We start from the raw sequence: 19,172 nt of genomic DNA, 5'->3' as shown, positions 1-19,172 counted from the left end.
TTCGTTCGAAGGAGGAATTTTGAAAAGGCGAGTTTTTAATTATTAACCTTAAATTACGCGGCTTTGAACATTAACACAGAACGTTGCAGGTAGGTACCTTGCCAGCTACCTATTTACGTTTTTAAACGCGACTAAAAATCTGCCATTTTGTTCTGTCTTGTGTAGTCACATTGAAGAGATGTCATGCGATATGGACTTTATTATTAAATTCTCGCGGATAGTTTTAATATACTTCGTCACATTTCACTATTAAGTAATTCTTAATTAAACTTTTTTTTCCACGTGTACTTTTCGTCATTCGCCTTTTCAAAATAACGCTCGAGACGATTACCAGTTGGAATTTCGTAGCAGCATTTTGCGAGACTAAATGTGCGAGAAAAGTGCTCAATAAAGAAACTGAAACTGGCAAAAAGGGCTAATATTAAGCGCAATACTCGCGGGTACTAGAGAGCTATAAGGTTACGTTGTCAAATAAAAGCTCTCGCAAGTCATCAATTCTTCACGATGTGACGCTGCTGTAGGTATTCTACGATCAAACAAAACTTTGCTTGTGGAAAACGACTTCTTACGGTACACTTTAATAGCTCTATCGTACGTAGAATTAATTACGAAGTTGGATGTAGAGCTATATAGGTAGGTATTTACTTACTTTATCGATAAATTTAGATTTAGTTCGAATGAAGGTGCCTGTAATAAAATTCGTAAGACATTTTATTGCTTCAAAGTCAGTCCAAGCTCGAGCATTGATTTTATTGGAATATTCTTCAATTTTATTAATTGTAAAATATATTCGACTGTAGTATTATAGGTATCTATAATACCTTCAGGTATTTTGCCATCTTCTCTCCGTTTGAATTTCTCATCGCAATTAGGCAGAGTAGTATCCTCGAGGAAAGGTATTTAGGATTAGGACACGCGGTGCGCATGCACTATACTCGAAAGCAGCAGAATTTCATTAACACCCTTTCTCAGCAGTATCGATTAATCCATTATATGGAACGCACATCGTCGTAAAAAACATAATTAAAATACTCACCGCTCGTTAGTGTATACTTACACTCGAAAAATTCTTGGGCGAAATGAAAACACAACCCTTCATAGTAGGTAGGTAGGTAGGTACACACAGTACACCGTGGAATATTAATTAAGAGACTCTTCACACACACAACACAAAATTCGATACGTTGCAAAATGAAATACTCATCGCGTATATACGTAGGTAGGTAGGTAGAAGTACAGCTCGAGAAGCTGGAGCTGGGTTCGTTGAAATGTGTATTTTCTTGTCTCTTTCAATACACAATTCAATCATTTATCTTCTACTGGCCATACCATCAAAACAATCTAGTTTTTCCTTGGGGGTTAAATCTTCCCTCTTTTATAAAATTTCATCATATACAGAACTTGTCTTCTTCAATGAAACGCATACGTCTGACAACAAATTCTAGACCTTAAATGAGCTTTTCGCTCACGTTTCATTCAACATTTACACGGCCTGGTGTAGCCGCAGGCTTCGCACGATCTGCTTTTATAAACGAAATTTAGGGTGAATATTTATTTTTATTAATATTCGCACATCTGTAAGTGTAAAACCGCCACGCTAAAAGGGTATTAAAATCTTTTTCCATATGTACATAATCGTTTTCCATATATCCGCCCAATGTAGGCTATGTATGTGTAGTAGGTATACGTAAAACCTACGCTTTTTAAGGTCGAGATAACTCGAGGTATATAACCATGAACGAAAGATAAAAAATTAATTTCCACCGAATATATTACACGCTGGTTTAATAAAACGATATCCAAAAATATGCCTGAAAAATTTTTTTCCCCTGTAATGTTTTCGATTTACTTTTTCAGCGCACGGATGTGCTTTTTAAAGACAGCTGAAGAGAGATTTGAGAAACAAGGTTTGAAAAATTATGTTGTGTGAAGTTACTCGTACAGTATTATTTTTTCATGACACCGATTTGTTAAAAACCAGTTCTGCTATGACTCTGAGCATTCAATTATTTTTAAAAAAATCATTTTTTTTCTTTGAAATTGTCTAGTAAAAAGTATCTATCGCAAGTAGATACGGGGTTTTCCCACTTGAATATACTTATTACGCTTTTTAATGAAGTTTGGATGTAGTGCTGAGGAAAATATTTCTAAAAAATGTTTTGGTGTTAGTTCTCCAATTCAAACACTTATAATTTCAAAACTAATCAAGCTACAGGAATAAGGGATGATCATAATTCCTGAAGGAAAATTGGAATATCCTGATGGATATTTAATACTCATTTCAAATTAAGAAAAACTGATGAAATTCTGGTAAAATTTTGCAAAACTTGGCAAAAATTGCTTGAAACATGGTAAAAACGTATGTTTAAAGTGACATAAAAACAAAAAAATATCATTAAAATCGTTGAGAGTGGACCAAAACTTGATGAAACGTCATAAAAATTTACATACCTATTTGTAAATTTGCATAAAACCTTGCTTAAATTTTTTTTAAATGACGTACCTGAAAACATTTGTAAAAGTAGATAGATATCAAAATTATTTAAAACTAGGTACTTTAAACATATTTTAATAACGTTTTGTGCAATTTTTGCTGAATTTGAGTATCTGTATCGATTTTTGATGCTTTTAAATAATTTTTTTAAATATATATTATTTAATGCAAACTTCGCTGAATTATCAGTTATTTGGAATAATGATTTTTATCAAATTTCACCAAAAATGCTAAAACTTTATTAGGTCGTACATATTTTAATAACATTTTGTAAGTACATTTTTTTTTTTTTTACAAATTTTGTTCACATTTTTTCTTGGTGAGTTTCAATGATTTTGCTTTAAACACGTTTCCACGTTGTTATTTCCCATATAGAGATGCCTCCCTCCGCCCCCAAAAAATGATAATTTCGTTTTTTCTCCCTAAAGTTTGTTGGAGTTTCTTCTAAAAATGTTTTTTCCAAAAGAAGTTTACCCAAATAAATAAAAAGTTTCCTTTAAACATTAAAATTTCATTTTTTTAGTTGGAAACAGATTTTGTTTCGTATTACATAATAGGTAATCAATTTCTGATGAGAGGTTTTTCTTCTTGTAGAGAAGTTTTTTTGAGAAAGTTTTTCACAGGAGACTTCTTCTAAAAAGCAGAGTTTAACCGCTTTTATTCCATGAAGTATTTTCCTACAAAAACGAAGTTTTCAGTTTTGTTTTTTTTTTTTTCAAAAATTGAGGTTCACAAACATTAATTTTTTTTAAATGCAGGCTCTTTAGAAATTGCGGACCCGCAACAAATTTCCCCACTTGCCCCTTATCCTGTTCGCGACACTGGATACACCCTGTATATAATGTGTGCAATTTGCATATTGTACTTAATGCTGTAAAGTAATGCGTAGTTCAAATCTCGGAGTAGGCAAACCTTTTCACACCCGTATAGTTTTAGCTGCCAAATCAGCACGTTACAATAAGGCAATGAACCGCAAATGATACACACTATATCATCATAATACGAAAGGTACAATTTGCTAAAACATAAATTTGAAATATCGATGAAATTTCATTCGCATAGTAATGGATTATTTCACCTAAGGCATAATTCAAAACCTCTTATTAAATTACACGAAATAATTTTCTTGCTTGAAATTCAAACTTTCATGGTAGGCATAGCATAATATCTAAAAAATGTCAATAAAAAAAAAAGAAAAGAAAAGCCAGCGCTAATTATAGCCTGCAACGAATAATGGAAAATCGTCAGCTGTCGACTAAATAATCCACCATCTGCGATAGCGATACACGTAGGTACTCTACCTTTATCCTTATACTTTTACCAAGGAAACATAACCTATCTACCTACGTTGCAAAAAGATAGCTATAAACTATGCCTAAATCTGTAATAAATTCGATGACATATCTTGACAAAGAGGAAGGCTTGTGCTTGTATGTATTTAATAAAACTCTGCCCAGCAGCTATTGAATAGAAAGAAGCACATACGTATGTAGGAGTAGGAATTGAAGCAAGTTGGAAACATTTCGTGAGTACTATACCTATGCTCGTAATACGTTCTATGTAACCCTCTTACTTTTTCGACCTTTCATATATGTCGTTTAATAACACACGGAAGAGTATTTTATTAAAAAAACTTATTCGTTGTAATATCAGGTGCGGATACGGATGTTAGAGAAATAAAAAGTGAGTGTATCGTTGGCAATGTAGAAACAGGTTATTTAGGTGAAGATCTTTCGGCATCGAGGAAATTCGAAGTTATAGTTCGATTGATATAGGTATCCATTTTTTTACGGTTAGAATATTTCTTGGAATTTAAAGGTATTTTAAAAACGAGAAAAAATTAATAAAAAAAAAAAGGAGAAGAAAAACGATGCTGAGGTAAAATAAGATGGTACGGAAAACTAACCAAGGGAATACTAAAAACGTCCATATTGTCGTTTGACTTTCGATCTAACGCGTGTTTTCAATATACCGAGATCGGTATTCTTATATTGCTTTTTTTTCTGCTTTGTACTTACTAAAATGTATATCTATATATTTCCCAGAGTGTAAAAGAGTAGGTACGAGGTACGAGGTACGAGACGAAGAATTTTTGCGATAGATTTTTATATAGGGGTATTTGAGGCATAAAAATGCAACGTCAACGTATTCCTACAGTTAATTTTAGCATTTTTCACGTTCAATTAAAATATCATGGTACTTGTCGTTCATCTGCAATTAACTTTTTGGAAATAAATAGATATATTTTTAGATTGGAAAGTGATCTGAAAAAATCTAGGATCATTGGATCAATAAGCTTCTTCTGATAAGGTGCTTTGAAAGAATAGCTTTTTCCAAAGCTATGTTCCGAGATGATTTTATTGGTAGTATGTTGAAAGTAGCATTGCATTTTCCACAAACTGTGTCCTAAAAAGAGGGAGGTTGGTTTAACGATTGAATTTGATCAGCACATCCGATTCGAGAGGGGTGAAGGGGTGTCCTCTCTTCCCCCGTCATTTCTTATTCGGCATTTTAGGCAAAAAAAAAATTGTCGTAAAAAAATTTTCAGTCACCATTTTTAAAATTTTCTGTTGGTAATCCTATTGAATCTAATCTGGTCTGAATAGAACTGATCTGATCAAGTCAAATTGTACCCATGGAATGTCCAGATCGGCTCAGATCTGGCCTAATTAACCCAGTCTGAATATAACTAATCTTATCAAAACTCTGATCTCACTAGATCGGATCAGATTTAAATGGGTCTAGAAAATATCTGAATCTGATTTGATGTAATCCAATGCAATGTGGTCCCATGAGATCTGGACTAATCACAGTCTAAATAAAATTAATTCTACCAAAGCTCTGATCTGGTAGATTCAAATGAATCCGAAGAACGTTTGGATCTGATCTGATGTGGTCAATGAGGTCTGATTAGATCTTGTCTGATCCAGTCAGGTCTCTCTGATCTGATCAGATCTGATCAAAACTTGATAACTCTGATCTGATCGGACCTTGTCAGATTTAAATGGATCCAAAGAATGTTTTGGACCTAACTTGATCTGATGTGGTCAATGAGGTCTGATCAGAACGAATCAGGTCCCTCCTATTGGATCTTATCTGGTCTGAATAAAACCAATTCCATCAAAACTCTGATCTGATGAGATCTGGTAAGGTTTGAATTGATCTCAAAAATGTTTGGATCTGATCTGATATGGTCAATGAGATCTGATACCTAGCCTTATCAATCAGGTCTGATCAAATCGAATAAAGTCTCTCCTATTGGATCCTATCCGGTGTCAACAAAACTAATTCGATCAAAACTCTGATCTGATTTGATCTGGTTAGGTTTGAATTGATATGAAGAATGTTTAAATCTGATCTGATGTGGTCAATGAGGTCTGATCAGGTCTAGCTTGATCAATCAGGTCTGATCAGATCGAATCAGGTCTCTCCTATTCGATCTTATCTGGTCTGAACAAAACTAATTCGATCAAAACTCTGATCTGATTTGATCTAGTTAGGTTTGAATTGATCCAAAGAATGTTTGGATATGATCTGATGTGATCAATGAGGTCTGATCATATCTGGTCAGATCCAATCAGGTTTCTTCTATTGGATTTGACCAGGGAACAGATTCAATCCGATCAAAACTATGGGTGTCCTACTACAGAACTGAGCTGTTTTTGCAGTATACCTACTCAGAAACATTAAGCACCCAAAAAAAGTTTTGTCTCACTTGTCTTACTTGGATAATTTTTTTTTTTTTTTTTGTAAATTAAAGTTGGCTACCAAAATTCAAAAACTTGTGAACCGATTTAGTGTCTATCGGAAGAGCTCCCTGCGGAACTCAAAAAAAAAAGTCAGTAAAAATGATTGAAAGAAGTTACGCACTACTTAAGAACGATTAAATATTTTTGTTTCCTCCTGAAATCTTAATCTCTTGAATCAAAATCCCAAAAACATATCCGTGATTTGAAAGTTTTTCCTCTATAAAAGAAAACTTTTTGTTGTTTCTCGTGAAAATTATCGCCAAAGAAAATTACCGGTATAAAAGTAACGTGTAATTGTTTAAAGCAAAGGAAATATTATAGTGGCAATTCGCTTAATTACAGGACGAGAAAAATAAGACGGTAAAACATTAATTATTTAATCAAAGAGAGGAATAATCTGTTGGAATAAATTAACCTGCAACTTGTATTGGCCAAGTTTAAAACTACCAGTCAAGTATTACAGATCAATGTAAGGTAACTAATTTTTTATTTTCTTCCATTTCTCGCGTATTTTTCCATTTATTTGTTTCGTTTTTACCTTATACATACACTCGTGTAGCATTAGGCAGGTATACCGCGACGACGGTGGAAGACTTTTTCGCAAGCTTTTCCTACTCGTATTTTGTGGTACTCGCTTCGTTTGTGTGTCACTTTTTTCTCCAGTAATCCTGTCGCTGCGTTGTTTGTTTTACAGCCTTATTTTTTTTCCTTCGCCCATCAAACCAACTTATCTTTCACTGGTTTACTTATTCTCCCCGCGTTTCTACGTCGGGTTTTCTTTAATTTAGGTTTCGTTTGTTCGCCAGTGCGGCTTTGTTCGGGTGTCTGTGTTCATTTATCTTTTGCCTCGTCGGGTCTTCTTCTTCGTTGTCGGTGTGTTTCCTTTTTTTTTCTTTTTTTTTTGTTCATCATATTATGTGAATCGTTTTTTCCTTATTTTTATTGGATTTCTCTGCTAGGTCGACGTGAAAAGAAAAGCTTGGCTGAAATTAAACAAATTGCTTGACTGAGACTATTTTGGTCTAGATTCGAGTAAAGGTTTTAGGGAAATTTTTTTCAAAGCTCGTGTTAGTGACCTCTCAGCAGTATTTCATATATGATCATGACTTTGAAAAGTTAACATCATTACTAAAAATAAAGACGTAGACATGTAAGTTCCATAAAAGGGGGAAATGATAAAGCAAATGGCTATAGAATTTCACCACGGCTCTTTCTCTTTCTATACTTCAGCTATATAGTGTATGTGTATTTCTTCCAAGTTTTACGTGTCATTTATCATTGGCCTGTACAATTTACTCCTATATGTATAGGTACCTTTTACATTCCGTTCGAATGCAACTTGGACCAATAAAAAGATCAAAATGAATGTGCGATTTTGCTTGGTCTCTCTTGGAATTACGAGTACTACACGAAGCATGTGTGTGTGGTTCCCTACAACGGCGTTTTTCGGCGCTCGATTCTGCTTCTCTATGGTACGGATTCAAATCATCATTTATAGCATATACTGCGAAGCCCCTTGTTAATTGTACATATCGACCCTAGGAAAGAATCAAATCCCATAGATGGCCGTATAGTAAATTTCAAACTCTTGTTAAATAATGTTAATACCGCAAGAGAATTCGTGATTTATTCTTATATATATCGATATGTGCTTCGAACTTTCTATGCAGCTAATACTTATTTTTCGTTCAGGGAGGGGAAATTGTGTTAGTTTGAGAAGGATTTTTTTAAACGTAGGACTTGGGAAGTGGTTTCAGGTTTTCTGACTTGGCATTGGATGCACATAAAGATATCTATTTGTATTTGGAACTTGAGATTCAAATAGGATTCCGAAACTTTTATGACACGTTTTGAAAATTAAACTTTGGAATGAAAAATTACAAATATAATTGGACAGACACTTATCAAAAAACTCAGATATTTTGACGAGTGAAAGAACAATTGTTTTTCAACGGGAGGAGGTTGATTTTTTTGGCTCGAAAATTTCTGAATTCGAATTATTTTTTTTTTAGAAATTTCAGTTTCAAAAAAGAAAAGCAAAAAAACTCGAATAAAATGAGGGCAAAAGCACTCGAAATTTTGCATTTCGAAAAGTAAAAAATAATTTTTTTCTATGTGAGGAGTTTATTTTTGGATTGAAACATTTTTTTGAGTTTTAATAATTCATAGATTTTTAGAAAGTTTGATTTTGAAAAAAGAAAAATTAACGCGGGCCTTAGCGAAACGGTCAAATTCGTCGAGTCTCGACAAAGTCGGCGAATTTGTCAACTTTTTCAAGATTTGACAACTTAGGTGGAGGGGTTGGTCTACCCTCCTCTCCTACCCCCATAGCTTTGTCTCTGGCTTAGTGAATGACTTTAAATAAATAATTTGTTTCACGTAATACGAGTAAAACAAATGAAAAATTGAACAACCTGGACCTAGTTTTAGAAACACAAAAAGAATTCAAACTCTGGTTAATTACTCGCCATTTGAAAGACATAAATTTTCGAAAAGATCAAAAAATAAGAGCTAATTCATTGCGAACATTTATCACGAACAACATATTTTTGGCAACGAAATGAAATGTACGAGAACGATAAACGATTGAGAGGCTTTATTTGTCAGTATCGAATTCCTCGAGCCTATAAATTATTATTTTCTTTGACGTAAGAGCAATTTCCGTAATACTTGATCAATCATAGGTTTTGAAACAGGTGAAAAGAAACTAGGTATTGATCCAATTATCTGCAGATATGAAAATAATTATAAATTGTAAATTTATGCAGATTAGATGGGCTAGGTATATAAGTACATCCATCGTACTGAAATGAGAAAATTCACCCACAGAGCACTTGAATTTTTATGTAACTTTTTAATACGTTCAAACTCATTTCATAGAATAATTTCTTTTATATATTTTTTCCATTTTGCAAGAAAAAAAACGATTCATTATACGCGAGTATTTTTCATTTTTATTGCGAAAAAAATTTGCCAAATTACGACGAAATGAAACTTTTCAAGGGATTAAGGAGAATTTTTTCTGCGAGCTTTTTTTATTGAATTTTTTAGACAAGTTTCTTGAAAATTTTATTGAAAACATAATTTACTTACTCGTAAAAGTGTTGATAACGAACATCTGTTTTTATAGTTGGAGTTTTTTTCATGTTTTTTTGCAGGCTCACGAGTAATATATGTCTGCTACCATACACTGACTTGAGACTCGGAGATACTACAGATGGCTGAGTCCGTAGAGTCAGAAACTTTAGGTACACATGTTGCTTATTTTTGAATTTGAAAGGGCAGCAGTTTTGAAAATTTTAGTTGAAAATATGGATTTTGGAATAACTTTTTATAACAAGCAAAAACTTTTACGACGAATGAAAAAGCCTAAAAGAGCTTCAGACAGAAGGATTTTCAAAAAGACATAAATTTTAAGTACAAGTATATATACCCGTATAATGGATACCTTTAAAGAAAAATTGCCAGCCTGTTTGTAAGCTTCTTCTTAAGATAATTTTTTGTTCACTTCCAAGCTGAAGAATTGTGAAATTTGATTGCCAATCAATTTGATTAAATTTCAGTGTCGAGTATCCAGCTTCAGCATTCAGATGGATCAAATTTACTGCTAACTGCTATATTTTATTCAATTCGAATTCGAACCAAATCCAAATACAGCTTATAATTGGAAAATGCATCAAATTTATCACTTTTCGCAGTTGCATCTGTAGAAAAATATGACAGAAAAATATTTCATAGCATTGTTTTCCATCTTTCGCTGGTTTCCGCTTTCGTAGGTTATAATTTAATAAAGAACGAGAAGTTATTTTTTATTCATTTTAAAAAGTGTTACTAAAACAGAAATGTGTTAAAGTTGGACGTTATTTTTAACGAAAAGTTACGAAGTTTTAGAATAAAATCTGTCAGAAAATTTTAGTCGGAAATTTATGTGTTATTTGGTGTTCTACTTTTAGCCGTAATTTCTCGCTCAAATTTACGTCGTCATAAATTTCGTACCTTTTCCTTGAAAAATATAATGTATATTTTTAATGCGATATTTTATTAACGAACCTTCTTTCGGTTTACTTGTTCAACTCGACCGAATGTGAGAGAAAAAAATACGCAGCACAAAGGATTCGCAACTGTAGGAATAATAGGCATTTTTTATATCTCTTTTCAAAGTACCTACCTAACCTATCTATTTATTCATCCTAAAAAATAAGAATTCTCGGTTTACTGCGTATTTTGAATTTTTTTCATCGTATTTGCTCGAAAAAAGTCATACTTTTACCAAAATTTAATTTCACGGATCGAATAAACGTGAAAAATGAATTTTTTTCGCTATGTTTCAATTTTAAATCCCGTAAATTGAATTGTAAAAATGAATTTTATAATCTAACGCGAAGTCGAGAGTTACTTGTATAGTCGATGGCTCATTTTACGTATCTGTGATTAAATAAGTTTATAAATCATAAGAACTTTTTTACATTCTTTTTGAAAAAAGAAAAGGTAGGCAAACGCGACTCTTGAAAATTTTCAACTTAGAAAGTACCTATTTGAATGTTTTTCTTTTCTTTTTGCGATTCAATTCTAAATTCTGTAAAGTTTATTTTATTTTTTTAGCCCTCCGGGCCTCCGGGGAATAGCAACGAAAAGAAAATTTATGTTCGGGGTTATAAAATGTGAAAAAATGTTGAAAATTTCATTAAACGTGTAAAAAGTGTTCGCATTATTTTCACTTTTGCAAAAAAAAAAATCTCAAGTTAATTAGTCCAAGGAAATCACTCGACCATACCCTTGTTTAAAATACTCAGTAAGATTTCAAACACGACTAAGAATTTTTTAATGACAACCTTTCAAGCAGGGAAAAAAATTAATGAATAATACAAAAATACATGTGTTCCAGATCGTATCGTTAATTGATCTAAATTTTTAAGCTAACAAAAAACCTAGCCAGATTTTCGTGATCACGTTAATTTTCGTACCTATTTGATTTAAAATGAACCAATTTTTTTTTAGGCCCTGATATTAGTTTTCCTTTCTTTTAAAAAAGGTGGTGTGCACGCCGAAATCGACGTGTGTTCGCATCTAGCCGGGTAAAGTATTACATTACCCAACTTATTTATTATTCGAATGCGTGGAAAAATCTCATGAAATCTAGTCCGCCGTTACGATGATAAGAAAAAACAACGTATGGTTATTCGTAAAAGTCATGCGATTTTTATTTTCTTATGTGTAATTTCCAAGTATACCTTTGTTGATGATTTTACGTTCAAGGTCAACGTATTGTTTCAATTTCGTTTATATATGAGTAGATTTATTTCGAGAATTTCCGTTTTTAGACAGATTTTTCCTGGTGGTTGTAAGTATGAAACTACAGGAGGTAGGCAGCATGAGTTTTGCAAAAAATGTTGGAATGGGAATGTAAAAGTGAGGAAGGGGGTAATTTAATAACCTAATATCAAAATAGGTTGCGCAAAAGGAAGCTAAGTGCAGCCTGGTCCTTCGACTTCAGCTGTATTGAAATTTTTAGGTTCGTTTTTCGTGAGTATTCATCAAATAAATCGAGAAAAAACATGTCCTTTGACAATAGGAAATCCTGAGGTCAAAATAACTGTTCAACTTCTACTTGTTTTTATCATCTGCTCGGAAAAAAAATCTTCAGCTAGTTCCTTAGTCTAGAAAAAACTGAATGGTAAAGTTCTCGATCCTAATAAACTTTTTCACCGAAATTAGAAAACTATTTTATACCTGTACTGTTTAATTATTTACAAAAATACTTCCATCTTACTTAGAGAATTTAAGTTAGTATAGGTAATCGAAAAACGATTCGTACGATTGAGAATTCATCATCGAAGAATTTAGATTTTAATAATCGCCTTTAATTATCTCGTAACATATAAAACTTTCAACCAAATATCGAAACTAAATTTATTTAAAGTTTACTTTGTTTTCTTGTTATGTAAAGTTTCGAAATTAATTTCGCGAATATTGAGTTGAAAACTCAATTAAAGTAACTCGCTCACGAAGAGTTTAAAACTTTATACGTTTACGTATTAGAGGAATTCGCATAGAGGTATTATACAAGCTGCAATCGCCTGACTGATTACGCTATAGTGGATTATCAACATTGCTTTCATTAGATTATTTATTTACCTACCTGTTTCGAATAAGTATTAAGTATGTATGGGGTGGGCATACCTGTTAAATAAACATCGATATAGATATCTAATTCATTATGCACGATTAACAGCCTATTTTGTGTAGATACATTTATGTACCTGCTACCTACATTACCTACTTCCCGGATTCATACAGACCTTGGTATTGCATTTGCATGCACGATCATATTAAATGCCCTTTTGAAATGAGAATTCATCTATAGAATCCACCTATTACTTTTTGTACACACGGTATAAGCTTTTCCATTAAATTCGTGTATAAAAAAGCCTCGTAGCAGTACACATAAGTAATACCACAGGTGACGAAGTTTTTTGACTTAAGCTAGAAGAAAAAAAGATGTCACGAATAGAGAGGTACATAATCTTTAAAAAATAAAGGGCTCTTGTGGGAATATTTTCCAGAGGAAACATTTGGTGAAAGGGGTCCCTTCGTGGAAAAAATCTTTTAAGTTTGGGAAGGAGAAAAAACACATACATATAAGTTTAGGTACTATACCTAATGTTTGGAATACGTATAGGTAAGGTACCTCTCTCGGATCTTGTATTTGGTATCTGAGTATCTTTCCCTTCATATTTTCATAAAAAATATATAGGTAGGCATGGCATGCTATAGATGAGATAACGATTTCGTTATCCATACACGTCTCGAATGAGTTTGATATGAAATGGCTGATGAACAACCCCAGTACTTTCCTATACACAATCTACCCAAGAGAGAGAGAGAGGGGGAAAGAGGACAGGGGTGAATTACTACACCTCACATTCGATTTTTTTTCGATAAATGTCTGGAGACCCAATGACTGAAAGGACAAAATTTAAAAAAATTACAGAAAGTTGAGATTTTTAAATAAAATGATTATTAAATCCTACTTTTAATGATTTTGCTCCCAAATAAATTTCCATTCCTCCAAGATAGGAAAAGGACAATTTCATAAAAATGAAAATTTTTGAAAAATTGAATGCGAAGGGTACCCATTTATGTTGAATTCTGTCAGATCACGAATGCAATTTTTGTCAGTTTTTTTAATGTACTTGTGGGAAATTCCTGTAAAAAATTATGCTTACAAGTTACAAGGGGAGGACGTTTTCAACTGGCGCTCTCCGATTTAAACGAAACAAAGCTCACCAGATCGAAAGAGCAATGTCCTAAAACCTTCGTCGTAATCCAAATTTCACGTCATAAAGTTGATTTTTATCGGATTTTTGGCAAATTTTCAGATTTTTTCACTTTTTTATGAAATGAAAATTTTTTCCCGCAACGAAAACCTGTGTGAATAATTCCATCAATAAAATTCAACTCCCCCATATCAACAACTACTCATTTTGTGCCATCCAGCAGCCTCCAGCGAGTTTCCAATTTTCTCCAGAATCTTCTAATCATTGTGGTATGGCCAAATATGAACTATATTTCACGAAAAATTTATAAAATCCGTCTTAAAACTGCTTTTCCCAATTTTTAAAATTTTCTAAAATTCGGCAAAAATTTAAAAATGAATTTCAAGATCTGAAATTTTGGTTATGGAGATTTCAGAACATGCTCTTTCGATCTAGCTGGGTTTCGTTCAAATCAAAAACAGTCGGTTCTAAAAGTTTCAAGTTTCCTTCGTGGTGAACCAAAAATCCTATTAAAAATTTCAAAAATAAGTAAAACGCAACGAGGAAAGTATTGCAAACAAAAGAAAATTTTTTGGTCCTAAAAAAGAAAATTCGAAAGAGTGCCCATTTTTGTCGAAATTTTAAAAATTTTAAATCAGTTTTATTCCTATTAGTATTTTTAAAAAAGTCAAAATTTTGTAGAATTGAGATAGAAAGCTCAAATTTTGATTGTTTGGATGCGATGTGAGGTGTTCTAGAGCCTCCATAAGATTTCTGGAGTGTCCATATAGTTATGGTAAATTGCATAGAAAGACTTAAAATAGAATTCTGAACTCATTAACTCGATTTACTTGTCTTAGGTAACATTTTCAATTGATTCAGCAACTATTTTGTCCTAGATCCCATATTCATTCATTTAGTTAGATCCATACCGAATGGTTGAAAGGAAATCCAGACTATGTTGAAGTTATAGGCTAACAAATGTCCTGAAACTACGATTAATGCATGCAGAAGACCACAGATCTTAGTTTCCTATTTCAATTTTATGAAAATTTGGGTTTCTCACAGAAAATAAACATAATTTTATAATTTCTAGAAATACTTCAAAAATCTATAAATGAAATTCTGCCCCTGAAATTTTTCTTTGTTCTGTGTTTTTGGATTCTCTCACGTCTTTCTTGTATTCTGTTCAAAATTTTTACCTTTTTTTTTGAAATGAATTCGTTTTCAAAATTTCAGTTGGCATTTTTTCAAAAATTCAAGTTTTTATCAATTTGCTTAAAAATAGTTTTATTGGAAAAAAATTAACCGAATTAGTTATGTTAGAGTCGGCGTATTCTTCTTATTTAACAAAATTTTTCCGCAAACCAATTATACCTATTAAAAAAATTGTAAAAAATTCAATTTTTGAAAAAGTCGATTTAGACGAATCATCACATTTGATGGTTTTTTATTTATTAAAAATATTAATAAAATCATTTTTGCTCTTTTATTTCTCTTTTTTTATTTATTTTTTTTGAGGCATCGTATCTACCTATTTTGGATAATAAAGTTTTCTTAAAGCTAAATTTTGAAATTGAAAAGAAAAATTGCACGTCATTTTGGAATCAATAAAAACAATACTATAAACTAACATTATACCCTCAAGTTGAGCTGAAAAATTTGAAAAACATCCACTGTACAATAAGTTTACTCTCTCAAATGTATTGCAAAGCAAAGTGCAATGTACTAGCTAATTTCATGTAGGAAACATTTTACTTGTACGTATTTTCAAACTGATATTTCAATCCCATTTCCTCCTAATATTTGAGTATTCACCGACAAATGTGTGAACCAATCACATATAGGAATTTTCTTCTTTCATGTTTCAATATTTAACATATCATTTGTACATAAAATATAAACAGAGCTGGGAACAAACAACGGTAATAATAAAATAATAGACGAGTCTATATTTATGTGAAATTCGCTGATAAATTATGGGGTGTAACTTATAACCAAGGTAAATTGGCGTGTTCGATGTTGGTAAATGTAAAATACCAACTAAACACCTGCCTTTTGCAAGGTAGGCTAGAATTTCTACGCTGTTTCTCATTCGCCTTAAACGAAAGAAGCAGCATTTTAAAAACAAATACAGCAGGTTGTTTTAATTTTCGAAGGCATAATATGTATCTACGCGAATCGATATATTATAAGGCCACTCTTATAACGTAAATATACCTGCGTAATTTGCACGTGTCAAGATTTTCACCAAATGCTTATATACGAGGAGGATGTATTTTACAAACCGAGCAATGAAAATTACACAAAAACGAATACTTACAGTATACCAATTGCCAGCAGATTCATGTATATTTGGCTCGAACTCGGGTTACAATCTGTAGTAGGACATCTTATCACTATTCATCTCAGCTGAAAGCAACTGAAGATATTTCATCTCGTTTCGATGATAAAAAGGACGACTAGATACTCTCGCGACACCGGAAATTAAACGATAAGTAAAAAATGCAAACGCGAACGAGAGAGCCAGGTGAAGGGGTATGAAACCGTATTTCGACGAACAATTACGCGTTATCGAATGTTAAAAATATTTTTTTTTCGAAAAAATGAAAAAAAATTCGCGAACAAATGGATAATATTGAACATTAACCGAGTTCACTAAACGGAACGAGAACAACGAAGAAAACGGTGGCGGATCTATAAAAGCTGTACCTCTTCAACCCTACGTAATATCGTGAAGTAGCCGAACGTGGTAGCGTTGAAAAAGGGGAGGCTAAACTCCAGCGTCCTAGTTTACATGCGCTGAAATTCGCTATAGGGTGACATCGATGGGCTCGCAGAGTACAAACGCGGTGCAGTGGGTGATACGGCTGATGGGATGTCTGGCTGATGGGGGTTCTGCCTCTGACAGATTTAGGCCCACGTAGGCCTTTCTTATCGTTTATTCCGAACATCGTTTGTACCTCAAAAATCATTCTCCAAAAGTACCGGGTGCTCGACAAATTAGTATTTTGACGGACGCGTCTCGTACGTCTGTGCCGTCATCTCGCATCTTTCGCTCTTTTCTGATACGTACCTATACTAACTTGTTACACACGCGACATTGTCGTGTAGGTATTGTGGTGGCCGAGTCGAAAGTAATTATGTAGGTAGGTAAATGACTATGCGAATGGAATCGAGAAACTGTGAAAAGCATTTTACAGACGATATTTCGCATTGATTTAATCCGATATTTACCTGCTGGGAGATGGGAATTCATCCATCTCTATGAGTTACTGCACTGCCACAATTTACCCAAGTTTCTAACCTTTTCGAATAATTTAATTAGCCGAGCAGCGTTAAGTTGCGCCGACAATCAAAGTTCAATGAAATTATATGAAAATTTAATTGAAACGCGTATACTACTTATTCGTGCTACGTCTCGTAATTCGTATACACTAGGTATAGGTAGGTATGTTCGCTTTACGGAGAATGATTAATGAGATTTTATTCTGATATACCGGCGAAACACCCCTTACCAAGTTGTTGACTGTCGAGTCTCATTTTTTTTTCCATCATCGCTCGTCCCTTACATATACTTAATTTGTGTTGAATTTCATCAACGTATCAGACTAGTTCGATGTCTAGTTTTCGTCGAAGTACGAGCATTTCTTCGATCGAGTTCACATTTCAATTCACGTATCGAATTAGGAAGGACGTCTAATTGATGCATACTCAGTAAGGGGACAAAAATTTGAATTCATTTTCGTTTCGTAGCAAACATTTTTCCAAATTTGAAATGTTGAAACAAAAACGAGCCGCTTTGTTTATTAAAATTTGAATAAAATACCTACCAATAGGTATCTATCGTGAGTGTAGCTTGAATATGTATTAATGTAATGTACCATAAAAATTGTTTAATAATTCAAGAAAATTGTTCAGAATACGAGGAATATTATTAAGTAGGTATAATAATATTGACGTGAAAATTGTTAAAAAACAACGTAAACGTTGATAAAAATTTCATGAAGTTGGGCCATTCATGTCAAATTGCCAAAAAGTTGTACGATGGCCGAGTTATTGATTTTTAAAAAAATTAATTTTGCATAATGAGTTTCTATATGTCATAAAACGATAGCACATTGTGCTGCGATAGGAGATCCCTAATAGACATTTTTCGGCAAGAGAGAGAATTTGGAATTTTTGGGATCACTGATCATCCGAAATTTCAAATGTAAGTAGTATTATAGCCATAGGTGACGCACAAAAAAATTTCAGCTGCCTAAGCGGTGTCCTAAAGGATTTAAAATTTTTCAACATTGTTCATAAATTTCAAGTGGATCTATTTTTGGGTCAAAGAGCAATTGATTTTAGAATGGTTGCATAACCACCAGGTGCCTGATTATTGGGTCATTTCACATTAATTCAACCAAGAAGTGGTAAGGGAGTGGGGTCGGTAATTTTTTTGAAATTTTTCCTATGGAAAGACCTTCTGAAGGCACCAATGGCGCAAATCGCAGCCTTCTAGCCTTTTTTTAAAGGCTGCCAGGGGGTGTCAAAGTTTTCAGTGAACTTGAAATATCATCCATTTCAGCAGTGGATTATTCGATAACCACGATACTTACCAAAATGGAACTTTTTCCAATAGGTAGTTAGAGGTTTTGAAAGGCTTTTTGGTGATATCATAAAAATCAGTGTTGCCACTTTTTTTCGTACGAAAAATTAGCTCAAAAAGTTTCAAAACGTAGTTTTCATATCGTTCCGACTCTCAAAAATTTTGAAAAAAATTATACATTATGGACAACTTTTTATGCTGAACAACATATTGAAAAATTGAGATGACAATATTTCGTGAAGCCGATTTAAAAAAATTGAAAGTTTGCGAAAAATGCGATTTTACCGACTTTGCCGTGAAACGGAAAGTCAAGGTATTGTATTTGTCATGATGGTTCAAGAATTGGGTGGGGGTGGATTTTCTTTACGTTTCGGAGTGTGCTGATCACGATAAGACGTATGGCGCAAAACGAGATAAGTTTATATATATATTTATATATTTATTTATTTATTTATATATCAATTTATGTATAAATTTGTGCCGGGCTGAACTCAAAAGCTCCGAACTTTAAGTCGAAACTGATGATGGCAAAATATTGCTTTGATACTGAACTAGAGAAATTTTTAATTTGGTCGAAATCGATTCAGCCGTTTACGAGATATGAACGTTTAAGTGTGTTTCAACGTTATGGATAAGCAGAAATTTGTGTAAACCCTTATATCTCGCAAACGGCTCACCCCCAACAAACAGATGGGGTGGTTAGGGTGTGTAGGTTGCAGATTGATGCGCCGGAGGTCGGGTGTTCGAATCCCGCGCGAGTCAAGAGGAGAAAATTTTTTGTTGATTTTTTTGTTAATTTTTTTGTTAATTTTATCCGTCTAAAATTTTTTTGCCATAAAAAATCAAAATTTTTGAAAAATTTCTATTGTAATTTTTGTTTTAACAAAAAACATTAAGTTTTTGGTAAATAGCCAGTAAATTTTGATAATTTTTTTTTTGGTGAATTAATAGTAATTTTTAGTAGGTAAATAAAATGATTAGTTATTTTTGGTGAATTACTCGTAATTAAAGTTGGTCGAAAATTTTGGTAAATTGCTTGGGCAATTTTTGGTAAATTGGTAAAGTTTGGTAAATTGTTA

The 19,172-nt window shown here is 32.9% G+C and overlaps 1 protein-coding gene and 1 long non-coding RNA gene across 3 annotated transcripts in view; one reads left to right on the top strand and one right to left on the bottom strand.

Annotated features, from left to right (window-relative positions):
- Positions 1–16,224, bottom strand: part of Ten-a (tenascin accessory) — a 128,994-nt gene extending 112,770 nt beyond the window's left edge. For both annotated transcript variants that reach the window (XM_065351047.1, XM_065351048.1), the window contains exon 1: positions 15,823–16,224. The gene's annotated coding sequence lies outside the window, so the exon portion shown is untranslated. The remainder of the gene's footprint in view (positions 1–15,822) is intronic.
- LOC135836308 (uncharacterized) overlaps positions 1–19,172 on the top strand; it is a 109,995-nt gene that overhangs the window by 79,765 nt on the left and 11,058 nt on the right. The gene's annotated exons all lie outside the window — the stretch shown is intronic.

This window comes from Planococcus citri, chromosome 2 (genome assembly GCF_950023065.1).
Source record: "Planococcus citri chromosome 2, ihPlaCitr1.1, whole genome shotgun sequence".
NCBI lineage: Eukaryota > Metazoa > Arthropoda > Insecta > Hemiptera > Pseudococcidae > Planococcus > Planococcus citri.
This window is presented reverse-complemented; position numbering and strand designations above follow the sequence as displayed.